The sequence below is a fragment of the Camelus ferus genome, chromosome 1 (genome assembly GCF_009834535.1).
Source record: "Camelus ferus isolate YT-003-E chromosome 1, BCGSAC_Cfer_1.0, whole genome shotgun sequence".
Classification (NCBI taxonomy): Eukaryota; Metazoa; Chordata; class Mammalia; order Artiodactyla; family Camelidae; genus Camelus; species Camelus ferus.
Window position 1 is genome coordinate 84,778,026 of NC_045696.1, and position 11,414 is coordinate 84,789,439.

The 11,414-nt window shown below is 33.3% G+C and overlaps 1 long non-coding RNA gene across 1 annotated transcript; it reads right to left on the reverse strand.

The window, feature by feature from the left end:
• Positions 1–1,338: 1,338 nt before the first annotated feature.
• On the reverse strand, positions 1,339–11,174 carry LOC116662731. The gene is made up of 3 exons (XR_004318746.1): positions 11,162–11,174; positions 9,921–9,924; positions 1,339–1,507 (listed from the first exon to the last, which is right to left on the reverse strand). It is a non-coding gene; the product is annotated as an uncharacterized LOC116662731 (long non-coding RNA).
• Positions 11,175–11,414: the final 240 nt, after the last annotated feature.

The window sequence follows — 11,414 nt, forward strand, 5'->3', positions numbered from 1 at the left end:
GTATTGCTCTATCATTTACAGCTACTCAGATTTATGCTTAGTGTGTTCATTTTAGCTCCACTCCTTACTAGAAAAACAAGCATTTGCACGGACAATACATTTTACCATGTATTTATTTCTATTAGTTATTTCTTGCAATTCAGTATTAAATAATTAAAATAGAAGCAAGACTATTTGCATTTGTATTAGTAAATTGATCGAGGTATGGCAATAGGCTCAAGAGGCAAATTCCACATTATTATCTTAAAAATCTATGAACATGACAAATTTCTTGAATTAAATATATAAATGTGTTTACTATCATGACAGAATACAAAAATGGAAGAAAGTTGACATTTTTTAAATTTATTTTTTTATTCACTTTCCAATTGCTTTGTCAAATACTTGAAAGCTCTTGATTCTTGCTGAAGTCATCAACATAAAATTAATACCAATAGGTGTTTTATTTGATTCAAAATAACTAAAATTTCCTTCTAATTTCATTCTCTACATTGAAGCTATGACAATGAATACATATTTTGGAGGATTTCCCCATTCTGAGATTTTATGTCATAAGAAAATAAATTGTGGTATCAAAATAATTACTTACAGTGATACTCTCTATGATAATTTCTAATTCTGTCAGCCTGCTAGTATAGTATGGTATTACACATATGTTATATTTTGCATAAGGTGAGGATATCACAATATGAAATCATCAACGATAGCAAATATAAATTGGCATATATGAAATTTCTAAGCAGAAAAAGCTTTAGGTGCAAATCGATGAAGTAGAGACAATTATTCCACCTTTATTTTAGCTTCTGGAATAGAAATATTACATATATACATATCTCTACACACATAAAAACCTTTTTATTTTTCAAGGACAGAAGAATAAGATATAAATAACTGTCTAACTCAATGACTCATAGTGAACACAAATTAAATTACTATGATATAAGAATAAGAATACTCTATGCAAGGTCTGGGACCCAACTCAAAAAATAAAAGTACTATTCTGTATCATGGATATGAAGGTTATTATTCTCAGTTGATAGAAGGTAATTCAATATGCCCCCAAATTTCAGCAGTGCCAAGAAGTCAAAGAGGTTAACTATAAAACCGTTAGTGGGGAATGGTGATCAGTTAACTTAAATATCAAATTAAGATACCATTTGCATTTCATTTAGGAAAATGCATTTATCACTGCTGCTAAGGTATAGTTTATTGGGTGTTACAGACTGAAAAAAAGAGACTCAAGATTTAATGTATATTCATACTGTAGAGTGATTTCCTATTGCAAATGATTGGAACACACTTCTGGCATCCTAATGTTCCTGTGCTGATGGGCTCTTCTGTTGTTCAACGTGTCTAAAGCAATAAAATCAGCTTGTAAGCTTTGCCTCAGCTGCTGAGCACTGCATGCATTCAGGTCATTACGGTGGCAGGGATGCTCAGTTGGGAAAATGGTATATAAATAACTGATAACATGAGCAGAGTCTGATTAATCCTTACTGGCCAGTGACTATTTTTAGGATCCTCTTGCATTTGAAAGGATTTATTCTTCCAAGGGATTGAAAGTAAGAGCATAAATGCTAACTCCATTCTGACAGCACAAGAGGAGTTCTTAGAAAACAATTATTTTAGAAATGAGTTCTGAAAAGCAGAACATTTTTAAAGTATACTCACTTATGTAGTTTTTAAGTACATATACACTATGTTTTGAGCACTATTACTATGAGAATATTTTATACAAGTACCCTGAAAATGTAAATCTCAGGGAAAGATAACAGTTGTTTTGCATTAGTATTATGTATTATCTCTCAGTGATATCTTTTTGGTGCATTCTCTGCAATTCATTTTATTTTATTTCATTCCATCATTTTTAAAATTACTTCTACCTGGCTCTATCTCATTCTCGCCTTCCTGTCTTTTTTTTTGTCTCTGGCTCTGTCTGTCTGTCTGTCTGCCTCTCTCTCTCTCTCACACACACATACACATACACACACACACACACACATACACTATCCATATAAAGATATACAACAATTTTTGCCAAATAAGGTACAACTTAAAGAGGTGTACACATATACTCAAGCGTCTGATATTTGGGACATTCATATAATTACATTTCGAGTTATACAAAGCAACATTATTAAGCTTCCAAAGCAATTAAGTATTTTATTAATAATAATAAAGAGAAACAAGCTTATATTGTCAACTAATAGCATACATTTTCATATCAGCTATGACTACATATTTTAAAGTTTACATTACCTCATGGCCAACCACAAAACATCTGATCGAGCTACACCTGTCAATTATTTGTATCTTTTGCTGTGCTGGAAGGATCTAATATTTGATAAATAATATCATAAGTTCTTTCAGGCACTTAATTTAGATTTGTAAGTACATTACCATAAATATCATGTGTATATGTCCTAACATAATTAATTGTTATTTTAATACCAATATGATAGGTTCATTGGTGCTTTATTCTAGCCAGTCTTTAGGTGACCAATAATACTGACTATTACTACTTCTCCAGGTACTAGCCACCAATTTTTGAGTATCTATAAGAGAAGCTATTCCAGGTATTCATGTTTATGATTTATAATTGTCAGACCTACTGTGAATGTTACATAATATTATCCCAATTATACAAACAACAAAGGCATTACAGTTGAAAGGTAATAGCTTGACCTGTACAACAGAATTATCAAGTTAGTGAGCTAGGATTGTACTCTAAGTCTGTATGGTTCCAAAGCCATGTTATTTCACACTTATGCTACCTGAGGTTGACTTAATTTCATTCCTGTTTTTAAATATTTTTGCAATCTATCTGAAATCTAATCACAGTTGGTCATTATCTTTTACCATAGGCAAAATGAATGATTGAAAATAGCCACAGTCATTTATAGTGAACATCTGTGACACACGTTACAAAGATGAATGTGAAAAGATCCCTAAAAAAAACACACTTGCAGATTATAATAATGAATGTTAATAAACATTTGGGGTTTGTAAATGCTATAAAGAAGTAATTAATTTTAACTTGTGTGATTTAGCAAGTCTTGTAGGAGAAATAGGTCTGACAAATTAGTAAAACTTGAACACATGGATATGGAGACAAGAAAGGAGAGTGAAGATTTTAAGCAAAGGCACTGAAGTTGAGACATATGAGACTGAAAGCTGCAAACATGGAGAGAGCATAGTTTTGCTTTCCCAAGATTTTATATATTAAGATTTGTTTGTTGTAAGATATACTGATAATACACCCCACCACCACCATAACTTCATCCTTAATTCTTTTCTCTTCCTTCTGAAAATACTTAAGTTGATGAGTTGTAACTGACTAAAATTATAGATTCTATAATATGTAATTTGCTTTTATATATATTTAGATTACTTTTATAACAAAACAATAACCCAATTCTACATTTCAAAATTACTTTTATGGCCTATTGAGTGTTATGAATGAAGCTACTTGGACACTGAGAATAATTTGATTTGACAATTACAAATCCCCATATTCTAAGGAAGAATTAAATCTGGCAAGAAATTAAACCTATGAAAGAACATGTATATGTATGAGCATATTTATTACTTATCTCCTATATGATCTCTCAGCATTTTTAACCTACTTTTAATATATCATTTGGAGAACTGCATTGTAATTATTTATTTTACATGTTTGTTGCTCCTCCCAAATTCAGTCACTTCTTAATGCAGTTCTACAACTTTTCCTTCTTTAGATTACTAAGATATAATATTTTGTCATACTTTCATCTTTTTAAAAAGTGTAAGACTAGAGGGAAGCAAAGAAAGCCACTGTGTAAAACATAGAGATTCCTCAAAAGACTAGGAATAGACTTACCATATGACCCAGGAATCCCGCTCCTGGGCATATATCCAGAAGGAACCTTACTTCAAAATGACACCTGCACCCCAATGTTTATAGCAGCACTATTTACAACAGCCAAGACATGGAAACAGCCTAAATGTCCATCAACAGATGACTGGATAAAGAAGAAGTGGTATATTTATATGATGGAATACTATTACAGCCACAAAAACTGACAACATAATGCCATTGCAGCAACATGGATGTTCCTGGAGAGTGTCATTCTGAGAGAAGTGAGCCAGAAGGAGAGAGAAAAATACCATATGAGATCACTCATATGTGGAATCTAAAAACAAAAACAAAAACAAAAACATAAATACAAAACAGAAATAGACTCATAGACATAGATTACAAACTTGTGGTTTCCAAGGGGGTGAGGAGTGGGAAGGGATAGACTGGGATTTTAAAATGTAGAATACATAAACAAGATTATACTGTATAGCACAGGGAAATATATACAAGATCTTGTGGTAGCTCACAGTGGAAAAAAAAAATGTGACAATGAATGTATGTATGTTCATGTATAACTGAAAAATTGTGCTCTACACTGGAATTTGACACAACATTGTAAAATGACTATTACTCAATAAAAAATGTTTAAAATATAAAAAAATAAGACTGATCTATATTTGATAATGCCTTGTAAAATTCAGAGAATAACCTTTACTTTAAAAGCAGAAGTGTTGCCATATTCCCTACAGAAAGAAAATACACATATGTGTGACTCTGAACCAAAAGTGTCTATTTTATGAGCACTGTCTTATTTATAGTTTAAGAAAGTTCAACAATTATTTCAAAATTGACACAACATTGTAAACTAACTATAACTCAATAAAATAAAATTTAAAAAAATTATTTCAAAATGACATTTTCAATTGGGGGATATTAATGTAGATAAACATATATAACTCATTTGGATAAATGTCTAAGGAAAAAATTGAGAGAATTATATTTTAAAGAAGGCAAGACATAAGTTATTTGCAATTGTTAAAAGACTTATAATTAAAACCATAACAAAGAACCAAACAGAAATTATGGAGCTGAAGAATATAACGAATTATTTTTAAAAAATGTAGTGTAGAGTGTCAATAGCAGACATGATCAATCAGAAGAGAAACTCTGCAAACTTAAAGACAAATTATTTGAAATTACCCACACTACCAAAAGCGATCTATAAATTCAACTCAATCCCTATCAAAATTCCTAATGTCATGTTTCATAGAAGTATAAACAAAATCTAAAATTCATATGGAACACAAAAGACTCTGTATATTCAAATTAATCTTGAGAAAGATTAAGAAAGTTAGAGGTATTACACTTCATGATTTCAAGCTATATTACAAAGCTATAGTAGTCAAAATAGTATGGTATTGGAAAATAAACAGAAACATGGATCAATGGAGCAGAATCTCTCCATTGAATCAGAAATAAACCCATGCACATTCAGTCAACTAAATTTCAACAAAAATACACAAGAGTACACAGGGAAGAAAGATCAGTATTCAAAAATGATGCTGGGAAAACTGGATATCAACATGCAAAAGAGTTAAATTGTACCTCTATCTTTCATCATACACAAATCAACTCAAAATGGATTGAAGACTTAAATGTAAGACCTAAACATATAAAACTTCTAGAAGAAAACATGGAGGACAAATTCCTTGACATTTGTTTTGGCAGTTTTTAAAAATTTGATACTGAAAATGCAGGCAACAAAAGCAAAACAGACAAGTGAGACTGCATTAAACTATAAAGCTCTTGCACAGCAAAGGAATCAATCAACAGAAAGAAAACGCAACCTATGGAATGGAGAAAATACTTGCAAACCATATATCAGATAATGGGTTAATATCCAAAATATATAAGGAATGCATAAACTCAACAGCAAAAAAAAAGAAAAAGCAGTCCAAAAATTTGGCAAGAATCTAAATAGACATTTTTCCAAAACACATAGAAATGACCAATAGGTATATGAAAAGATGCTCAACATGCTACTATTTCAGGGAAATGTGACTTAAAACCACATTGAAATTCTACCTTGTACCTGGTAAACAGTCATTTTCAAAAAGCGAAAAAAATAAGTAATGGTGATGATATGAAAAAAGGAACTCTTGTACTCTGTTGGTGGCATTATAAATTGGTACAATCATGGAAAACAGCAGGGAGGTTCCTCAAAAAATTAAAAATATGACCATCATATGATTCAACAGTTCCACTCCTGGATATATATCCAATGAAATAAAATCACTATCCTGAACAGATATCTTTTTCTAAATTATCCCTGATCTTCAGTACCATTTTTCTCTCTCATCAAATGCACATACTCCCTATATATTTGAATTCTGTCCTGAGATATATATATATCTCCTCATAAAATATTTAGTGCTGTGCTTGATTATAGGAACATATGCATATTTCCCTTGTTATTTTCATAACTGCTGTGACTCTTTAGATTTTATTCTATCCTTTACTCTTTAAATTTACATAGCTATTAAAGCATATGTATATTTTTCATTTATAAATGCTTTTCCTCAGAATTCTCTAACTGAGCAGCAATCAATTGGATTCTTCTTTGGTAATTTTTTTCTATTTTTTTTTTTTTTACTGTATTTCTATTTTTCTAAATTTTAGTATATTTTCACCCTAACTTTAGCTTCTGCTTCAATCATATTGAAACTCCTTTATTCCCAGGCCACTTATCATTCTTTTCTTTCCTTTCCATCGTTTTCATCTTCCTAAAATCCCTTTTTCTTTCCTATGTGCCTGAAAACTCTCCTCCAAACATGGTTTCTTTAACTTTTAAGGCTGTCTGTATTATTAGTAGATTAATTAAACAAATGAAATAAATTAAAATTTAAATTGACCTAAAACATACAAACACACAAATTCATTAATTTACAGAACCAGAGTAGATAACTGATTCAAGGACAAAAATTTTTGTGAAAATAACCAAGTCATTTCCAAGCTTTGCTCTGCCCCAGTGGGTTTGCTACATCCTAAGACTGGACCCTTCAGAGCTGCAGCAGCAATTTGGGCTATGCTTTCTCATGAATAGCTGTGAGCAAGGAAGCCTTCTTCTTCAGGCTGTATTTTAATAGTAAGGAAGCTTCTTTCCAGGAAGCATCTATCATATTCTCAAGTTAATTGACCAGATTTGCTTAGGCCTGCCCTCTTTTATGTCAAATACTTGCAAGGGGAAATGGCTTTACCAGGATTAGACTGTTCAGAACCCATCAACTGATTTCCCTCGAAACACATGGTTGAGATCTTGAAGAAGAGTGAGTGAGGTTTCTCTTATAAAAGGAGAAAGTAGCATTTACACTCCGGGAGGAAACAACATGGATACCACATAGACTCACTCCTTACCATATTTAGTAAAAGTAAATAAATGCCCCTATCTCAGAGCTTACATAGCACAACAGATACAAACATATGCATGGGTATCATACGTTTCACTGTGAATGATCAATACTTTTAAAAACTGGATGAATGTTAAAGAGGTATCTTTATTAAATTCAGCTTCCTCATCATTAAAGAAGGGACATGGTATTATCTGCTTCCTTGCATGGTTGCAGTTTTTAGCACTACTACTAACACAATACTCAGCATTATACTAAGCCTGGGGTGATTATTCAATAATACTTTTATGAATATTAGTAACTGCCCATTCTAGATAAGCATGAGCTCTGTAGTTTACTGTTTTCTAGTATGATTTAAGTTGTTTTCTTTGACCATAGAGGAACTTGAGTTTATGACCTTTAGTTAAAGTCAAAGTTTAAAAAAGTAAAGCCTCATTCATCTTGTTAAGAAATTCTATTGTTAGCGCAGTCATTTGTTGAAACACACATTCACATTCATACACACACACACACACACACACACACAGCCTCAGGGTAGAGATTCTCAGTTGCAAGGAGATAGTACTGGGATTTCTTTTCAGAAATATTTGGCAACACCCATCTTTTAACTTACTGAACATTTATCTTTTTTCCTTCTCAGATCTCCCTCATGTCTTACTACACTCAAACTTGCCTATTCATCTTCTTTTGATCTTTCACATTTTAATACAAGTGTCTTTTCAGGAGAGACAGCTTATTTGGCCCACCCCTCCAATACTTGGCATGCCATGCTTTAAATAGATACACAGGACCATGTCCTTTGTTTTCATAATTCAGATTTATTAAGTAATAAATTATACATTTATTTGTGATGATTTGATTGTTATGTTATTTTCAACAAGACTCTTTTAAAAATTTTGTTCATAAGATTTTATTTATTTTCTACCATATATTCAATAAACATTTGTTAAATGTGCTGTACTGACTAAGCTTCTCTGGAGGTTGTTAATTTATGAATGTTCTTTGTGGCCTGGGGGCGAAAAGTCATTATTTTAAATGGGTATCAATCTCAGGCTAGAATCTCAGGCATTACAGATGTAACTTCACTTTTCTATTAATGAACTTAATTTATAAAATGAGCTTTATTACATTGTATGGTGGAAAAACATTTCTCAATCAATAGTGAAAATATTAATCCATTATGTGTTTTCCCCACTTAAAATAGGTCTCCTTCACCCCACAGTAAGTTCTGTGATCTGGAGTTTAGGCAGTAACATACTTGGATGGTGAGAATATAAGTTTTGGGGATCATATAAAGTTTTGTTGGGGCCTCCTTCTCCTAATCACAAGACTTCTCTAAACCTGACTGTCAACACTATATCCACACCTTTCTTAGGCATACCTAGAACAGAAGGTTACATACTGGTACATAAAAACCTAACAAAACTTTCTCAGGCCCCTCTGACTAAATGGTTCCTGTTACTATCTTTACTACAGGACTTCCAAACTATGCCAACATTGTAAATGCAATAAGGAGGGCCAACTTCTCAGGCCACATAATGATACTGAGGCTACATTAACAGCGTCAGTTAGAAGGATTTGATTGCTATAGAAGATTCATATGACCCAAAATAAAAATACTTACACATGTATAGTCTATTGTAGGAAAAGATACAGTATGACCACAGCATTAAGGTAAGGATATATACCACAGATGAAGGATGCCTTATAGGAAAGTGTCCAGATAAGCAGGTGTGAGCCACGATATCCTCCTTCTGTAGAGCTGTGTCAGACACGCTTTCCCTCTTGGATCAGGACCATCATATGGATAAAAATTACCTCAGAAACAGAGCTCTAAAATGGGGACTCATCTGAGGTTTCTGATGGTCATGTAAGCACATTCTACCTAATCAGACCCAATGGCAAACTGCTCTAAAGATTTCACAGATACCAGGGGCAAATCATCAATCTCACTGCTACCAATAAAAAATGCTGACGAGCCGCTGATACAAACCATCTCCAAACTCCACCGGCTATAGCTTCCAAGCAATACTATTATTAATCAGTCTGTTTTGTGCCAATGTTAGGCAGTTAGATACAAATGAGCACTGGGCAAGGGGAAAGGAAAGGGGAGGGAACAATTTAGAAGATAGCAGTACGCCTGCGCTCAGGATAAGGAAATTCAAAGAGTTTTACTTTCTCTAAATGAGTGCCAACAAAGAAGCCAGTTAGAATTGAACCCTGCGGCTGCACGGTAGGGAGAGGGACTTGGCTTAACATCACCTAGTGCTCATTACAATATAATTAGCATTGCGGTTTGGGCCCCCTCCGGTAGGTTTTTCTGTGTGCGTCATGGGTAACAGCGTGAGCAAAAGAGACAAACATGCCTGAGCACTCAAGGCACATGAGTTGTCAATCAGTCACTAGAACACCCACAAGCCAGGATACAAACAGGAGAAACAAAGGAGAGCTGCCATTTTCGTCTCTTGGGTTGGCCCACCTTCAATTCTCAGAGGCATACTATACTAACTTTTGCTCTATTAATAAAATTTTCTATTTATATCATGCTTTCAGTCTCCAGTTTAAATTCTTTTTCTCAAGAAAGACAAAGAACCAAGTTCTTTTTACCCTCTGATGAGCGTTTAGTGTCCTGCAGGTAACTCAGCAAACAGAGCAGGCTAATTCAAGGGTGGAACTAAACTCAGCACAAAGGAAGAGCCTAGATTTATTTGGATAATGTCCTCAAACATATACTCACACCTTGATTAGTTGTCTCCTTTTATCCTCCAACAACAGTCTATAAATATTTAGATCATTTGGGACCATGCCAGGATTCTGGCAGGAAAAGAAAGCACATTCAAACAGAGCAATTAAGGAGACTTCAATGGACTATTTGCAAATGGCGGTTGGTTCAAACAATACAGGATGCTGCAATTCCCCAGAACTAGAAATAATGGCAAAATATTCGCAGCCCTAGATCAGAGGAGCCAAGGACATAACAGTTTTTGGAACAGGAAAACATAACTGTATGGAAAGGATAACTGATGGAAAGTCCAGGAGCTATGGACTTCAGACAAGAGACACAGTCAACCAATGATGATCAATAGCAAGAGAGCTCTAAGAAAGTGGAAAGTACATACCCTGGCTGTATTCTTTTCCTTGACTCTGATTTTCTGCCAGAGGGTAGGGGAGGTCATTGTACAGTCAATATTGTGCAGACTTCTAAGACACAGAGCACATGGAGAAGATGAAGACAGCATCTGGAGGGGCAAGAGGAGAACATCCATCAAGGTGTCAGGGAAATGTAAAGCCTGGCTCTTACATCATGATGCATTCTCACAAATCCACAGTATTTTATGGAATATAATTTATACTTGACTTCCCTCAGGGATTGAAAAACAACATTGCAGGCCATAACAACATGAAAGCACATACACTTTATACTCAGAATCATCTTTTCTTCTGTTTTTGTTTTTGTTTTTTTTAGGGTGGAATTCTACCCTGCATGCAGGGATAAACTGACTAGGGAAAAGGCTTTGGGGCAAAAGAGAATTACCAATGCATAAAGGACACTATGTTAACTATCATTTACTACTTCGGTAATAAATCCTTTGATTTCTATGGTCTCATTTTAATTGATAATAAAATATTTATATCTTTCAATAATGTTTTGGTGTTTATATGCTTATCAAAATATTTAGGCTAATCTTTTCTATAATTGGACAAATAAGGATATTTAGGCTCCAGAGATTAAACCACTCTTCTAAAGGCACACATATTTGGGTTGCTGAGTCATACCTAGAATCCACAACTATTTCTCTGATTCAGTTTTCATTTTACCATAAAAGTTGACTATATAAATCGCTTATTTGATGCAATGTAATAAAAAAAAAAAGGCAGACAGAAATTAGCCATGTTATTTTTTCTAAATTTCAACTGCTTTTTCCTAATTTTCAACATGACACTGGAGACAAATATTAGAAAAAAATACTTATAAAAATGATGTATTTTGAAAAATGAACTCATCATCAATTAGACAGCAACATAATACAGTACACTACACTGTGATTATCTATATGTTGGGTTAATGTCAGAAGACTGACTATTTTAACAGTATTCCAAATGCTACAAATTAAAATACATTGTATAATTACCATCTCACTTTTAAAAATTGGATTTTTATAGAAATT